General features: G+C 42.5%; 1 long non-coding RNA gene across 1 annotated transcript in view; it reads left to right on the forward strand.

The window, feature by feature from the left end:
- The window catches only part of LOC110007445 (uncharacterized), a 33,081-nt gene extending 27,806 nt beyond the window's left edge, over positions 1-5,275 (forward strand). The window contains exon 2 of the long non-coding RNA XR_002281259.2: positions 5,042-5,275. This is a non-coding gene — a long non-coding RNA (uncharacterized LOC110007445). The remainder of the gene's footprint in view (positions 1-5,041) is intronic.
- Positions 5,276-6,000: the final 725 nt, after the last annotated feature.

Here is a 6,000-nt window from a genome sequence, read left to right on the forward strand (position 1 = left end):
GTCCAGTTGTATGACCTTAAATTGTGGTACACGTCCTGGTTGCACGATATTAAACTGCTTTGTACAGGTCTTGAAGGCATGACCATAAACATGCCTTCACAAAAGGATACTTGAACCAATAAATAGGTTGATGTAGCACTCGCCTCAACAGGCGGCTTCAGCCCACATTCTAGAGAGAAAAATCCCTGGTGTCACAATACCATGAACCAAAAAAAAATATGAACATCAAGAATAATTCCGACAGCCTGAGTCCATTTACAAAAAGAACTCAAAAGACAGAAGACTCGCCAAGTAGGCAAGACAAGTCTCATGAGGAGGAGCACTATTCGCACGAGGTCATAAACACACTACAAATTGCTAAAGATGCCCTAAGAAGGCCAAAGTCAGTAGAACTTGGACCTGTTATGCAAACAAAACTGCAAGTAGGTAGGGGTTATACCCACAGCTGGTCACCTTGATAAACTGAGGTACCCTACCCACTGAGTATAATATTGGTACACCACGTAGACAGACGCCAACCAAATCCCCTTCAGCACACCATCTACGACAAACAACAAAACTAACAAACCCAGACCAAAATGGGAAAATGCTCTTCAACATTGCACTCGACCGCTAGACGGACCTGATTCTGACCAACAAGGTCTGTACAAAATCCTCAGCTGTAAGAATCACAATTAGTCCCTTGAGGGTGAGGGCTTGACAGGATCCCTCAAAAAAGTCTCTTCTCCCCCTAAAGTCTCAACAGATAAACTTGTACATTGTATCCAAACGTCTGAGCATCCTAGTTACAACATTGCGTGGATCTCCTTGGTGTTCACATGGTCTTGTGGCTAGGAAGAAAAAAGTAATAAAGCCGAATGAAAATTTTTGAATGTTGTCCTTCCTGCTTCTCTCGAAGCACAACATTTGGCGGGGCAAGCTGTTTGAAGACATTTTTCAACATTTTAGTCCCTGATGCGGAATAAAAAGAGAAGCCAGTCAATAAAGCCTCGACATATAATGAAATTCTCGACAGTGTCAGAATTTTACCAGAATGAGTCAGAATGTTCTTAAGCACTTCAAAAGGCCATTTGCCAAGTTTCGTTGCAAGCCGACATATGTAAGGCAGTGTAGATAAATTTTTTTTTTTTAGAAAAATCAGTTTTTAGCACCCTGAAATGGACCCTATAACTAGAGCTCTATTTTCGATATATCAAATTGCTGTGGGAGCACTGTTATTGGATCTGACACGGTCGAAAACCCCTATGGGTCAAGTTTCAGCTTAATCAAGCACTCCAGGACAAATTTATGAGTAAAAGACTAAAAATGGGTAGGCCACAAACTATTCCCATGCGTCCTCCCTGCACCAAATCACCATTAAAGGTGGCAATTTTTACAGTCTCGGATAGTGACTTTCGGAGGCCATATCTCGCTTGTCCAGAGTCGGATTACGCTCAAATTTTGTGAAGGTGTTCGTCTTGTCAAGACGAGAGTTTTGATATGTAGCATGCCCTATGACGACACCTGATCAGGGAGACAAGCTAGACTGAAGTTTCCGATTCGTGAAGAAAGTTACATGAAAATCAACAGCGACATGCCTCGCTCGAGCAGCCAAATGCCGGATTCCGACCAAAACCCAAAAATTGAGAAATCTTCATCCGGGCACGAAATCGTGCTGCATTTGTTGCCACGCGATTGTGACGGCATGGTTAGTGTGATCCAGCGAATAAATCACAAAAAAAAAAATCAAGGAACAAGCACACTATCAATCCGAAGTTTTCAAGATTCATCCAAATTTCAAGTCGTATGATTGTCGCTTAAAAACACGATTCATGGCTCGAAGTTGGTATCAAATTGATCTCCATGACGAACCCTATAAGAAAACAATCATCTTTCGGTCAAACGGGCAACAGAGCAACCTCGGATCATCCACGAACGATCACGTATGGTCTAAGGCAGCAGCATGGACTACTTTGGAGTTCCATGAATGTTAGGTAGGGGCAAAACAATCATTTTGCACCCATTTATAGAATTTATTTTAGTTCAAAATAATTGTAATTATCATCAATTGAGATAGTATTTGGGCATCCACCCATGTTTGGGCCCAATTCGATAAATACATGCTAAACCTAATCGTAAAATGGTCCCGTGTTCTTCCTTGATTTCCCCTCATACTTTCAATTGATCAATAAAGTTCGTGTTTCTTCTTTGAATTCGTGGGTGCATCTTGGAGACAGAGAGAGAGGAGAGAGAAGAAAAGGGCTAGTACTCATCGATAAGGTAATTTTCTCTCTTCTCCTCTCCTCTCATCTCTATCTCTTTCTCTCCCCTCCTCTCGTCTCTCTCTTTCTCCCTTCTTTTTTTTTCTCTCTCTTGCTTCCTCTCTTTTTTCTTTCTTCTTCTTTAATCGGCTTCTCCTCTGTGAACATGTAGAGCTGTGGTAGAGCTGTGTTTGTCATCTTCTTCCTTCTCTTTGTCTAACGCACACGACGATGACAGCACTATATATGTCCCATTCTCTCTCTTTCTTCTTCTCGATCTTTCTCTCTGTTTCTCTCTGACTGAATGTGCATAGCGATGGCAACGCCATCATAAATCTCTCTCTCTCTCTATTTTATTTTCTCTATGTCGCACACACGGCGATGACAACACTGTGTGCATTTTCTTCTCTCTCTTCTTCTTCTTCCTCTTCTCCTCCTTTCTTTACTCTTCTCTCTGCTGTCTTTCTCTTCGTCTCTCTCTGTCTGAACATGCATGGCAATGGCAACGCAGTTCATAAGTCCCTTTCTTCTCCCTTTTTCTCTTTTCTCTATGTTTCTCTTTGTCTTTCTCTATCTAAACATACACGGTGATGGCAACGTCGTGCGTGAATCTCTCTTTTTATTTTCTTCTCTTTGACACGCACGACGGTGGTAGCATCGTGCGTACCTCTTTCCTTATTCTTCTTCTCTCTTTCCTAATCGCTCTCTCTCTCTTTTCTTCTTTCTCCTCTGGCTCTTTTCCAATTTCTCTTCTCACTTTCCTTTGCCCTCTCTTCTTTCCTTTCTTCTCTTTCTACTTTCCTTTCCTCTTCCTCTTTCTTAATCCTCTTTCCTGTCTTTCTTACCTTCACTCTGATTTCTTTTCTCTCTCCCCTCCAGTCGTGCACGGTGATGCTCATCACCATGTATGACATTCTCAACCTTCGTCTATCTTTTGAAAATATGTGCAGTGAGTCGGGCCTTAACTGGAGTGGCGGGCCGGGTCTCTGTCCCAATTTCCCATGTGGTGCACGACAATGCTCATTGTCGCACATGACATCCATTTCTCATTCTTGTCTCTTTCTCTCTATCAGGGGCAGCAGAAGTCCATCGCCATCCATATTCTTTCTCTCTCCTATTTCTTCTATCATGGATAGCGAAAGTCCATTTCTGTCCATGTTATTTTTCTCTCTTTTTTTGTCTTGGACGGTGGAAGACCATCGCCGTCCATGCTCTTTCTCTCTCCTCTTTCCTTTGTCATGGATGACAGAAGTCCATCGCCATCCATATTCTTTCTCTCTTATCTTCTCTCTTTCATGGACGGTGGAAGTCCATCGCCCTTCATGTACTTCTCTCTCCTCTTTCTCTATCATGGATAGTGAAAGTCCATCACTGTTCATGCTTTTCTCTCTTTTCTTTTTCTCTTCTTCTCTCTCTTCTTTTCTCCCTTTTTTTTTATTTCTCTCTCTTCTCTCTTCTTTTCTCTCTTCTTTTTCATTCTTCTGATCTCTCCCCTTTCTCTTTCTTCTTCTTCTCCCTCTCTCATTTGACCTAAGGACAAGTCTAATGCTTTCACAGTAGTCCCTTCGTCGAGCAGTATTACCGTCTTGCCGGTTTAAGTTACTGTGCCCATCTTGCTGCCATGTCGAACTAGCCATTGTGCTAGGTTGGTTGGTGTTGATGTTTTGTCGTCAAGTAGTATTGCCACTGCGTCGGTCTGCGTTACCGTGTCCGTCTTACTACAACGTCAGGTCAATCATCATGCCAATCTAGCCATTGTGCTATAGTCACTCAGTTAAATGTCTCTTTCTTTTCTTCTTCTTCTATCTTATTCCTTCTCCTAACCATCATCCCATCATTTCTTCTCTTTTCTCCTTTGAATGTGCACGTCTGTGTGCATTCGCTCAAAGAAAAGGTCCACTTGTCTTGTAAAATTTAACCATGTGTGTGTGATTGCAGAAACATGAGATTATAGGCCAAGGGAGGCGATTCCGAACCAATTGTAGAACTGGGGGGCTTTCTTTGTGATCTAAGAGGGCACCCACGCAAGCCAGCTCGAGTAAGTCCCGAACCCACCTTAAAATCCTCTCTCATCGATTGGTATACCTACCCTTGATCCTGAGCAAGGTTCCCAAGAGAGCGATCTCAAAGTCTTGAGTTCCCCCAAAACCCGAGACGAGTGCCGCCAAATTATTCAGATCTGAAGGGCGAGATCGAGGCACTTAAATCATCAAGATGTGAATGTGAATATTCGGGAGGGTCGCCCCCCCCCAGATCTATATGGGCACTACGAATTGGGTCACCCGGTGGTATTGTAATGCCCTCTTGCCTGAAAGGCATGAGGAGAGGGTCGTGTCTTGCAAGGCCACAACCTATCAAAAAGCCCAAAAGCGCGCTAAGGATTGTTTACGTGTGTGAAGACATTACGAAATGGGTTTCCCATTTGTCATTGTCTTCTTTCCTAAGTAAGGGTAGAAGCTGCAATTTCGGGATTAGCTTAGCTTGATCGATGGGACTTTTACTTCGGGAGTAAGCTACACTAGGATTGCTTGTAAGCTCAATGTGTTTCTCTTGAAATTCTGATCTGTTATTTGATAAATGATGGGCCAACTATTAGCTCATGCAATATATTATATTCTGACACCTGATTTACACTTCTTTAACCAATTACCAAAATAATTGTGCTACATGATTCCATGATATGACACTTGCATGATTTTCGGGATATTGTTTATAAATGACATTGTATAGGCCGAAATGCATGATGTTGATCTAATTACTGGGATCTATAGCTCATTCCTTTGATTTTTTTCTTTGTGTAGAGTGATAACCTACGATCGTTGAGAGCGGACAGTTGGGCACTAGCGGTTGGCAGATGAGGTTCCGAGCTTGACGTGAAAAAGATTCTTCTTGATAGTGGGTGTCTGTTGGCAGTGGCCACTTAGTTGTTTTGTGGGTTGTCTTGAAATTTTGTTGTTGGGCCTATAGTGCCCTAGACATGTTTGCAATTAAATTTTGAAGCCTGTATACTTAAATTTTGGTTTTATTTTTGTCCAGCTCTTTGTATTTATGTGTGCATGGTTTTTGTTTTCATTCATGGTTTACTTTGATTCTGCCTTCTAAAAAGTGTTGAATGCACTCCCACCTGAGTGGCATTCGCCACCTCACATCGCGATCCCACACTCTATCGCCCTCCGACTAGTATGGTAGGGGTTAGGGGCGGGGTCGCGATAGCATAATCCTCGAGTTGCTTGAAACTCTCTTATCTAAGGGGATGATCGAACTACCAATGCCAAAGAGATGAAAGGAAGTTGGGAGGGATGATCAGCCCAATTATTGCCGATATCATAGGATGCTTGGTCGCAAGACTAAGGAGTGTATTATCATTGGATACATTATTTAGAATCTCATAAACAATGGGGAGATTGAACTAGCAGAATGATTCCACAAATGATCCAGTGCTACACCATGGTCCGGGCTGTAAGACTCTAAACTGCATAGCCATGGTCCAAGCTATATGTCCCTAAACTATAGGACACATCTTAGTGAAACGACGTTAAACTACACAACACACGGTCTCGAAGACAAGACCTTAAACTTGCCCTCCAGTCTTGGTGTATGATCATAAAGCACACTACTCTTATGGTCTCGGAGGCAAGAAGTTAAACATGCCCTCCAGTCTTAATGTATGACCATAAAACACAGTACTCTTATGATCTCGGAGATAAGACCTTAAAACATGCCCTCCGGTATTGGTGTATGACCATAAAACACATTACTG

The sequence above is a fragment of the Amborella trichopoda genome, chromosome 9 (genome assembly GCF_054954075.1).
Source record: "Amborella trichopoda isolate Santa Cruz 75 chromosome 9, AtrichopodaSantaCruz75HAP2 v2.0, whole genome shotgun sequence".
Taxonomy (NCBI): Eukaryota; Viridiplantae; Streptophyta; class Magnoliopsida; order Amborellales; family Amborellaceae; genus Amborella; species Amborella trichopoda.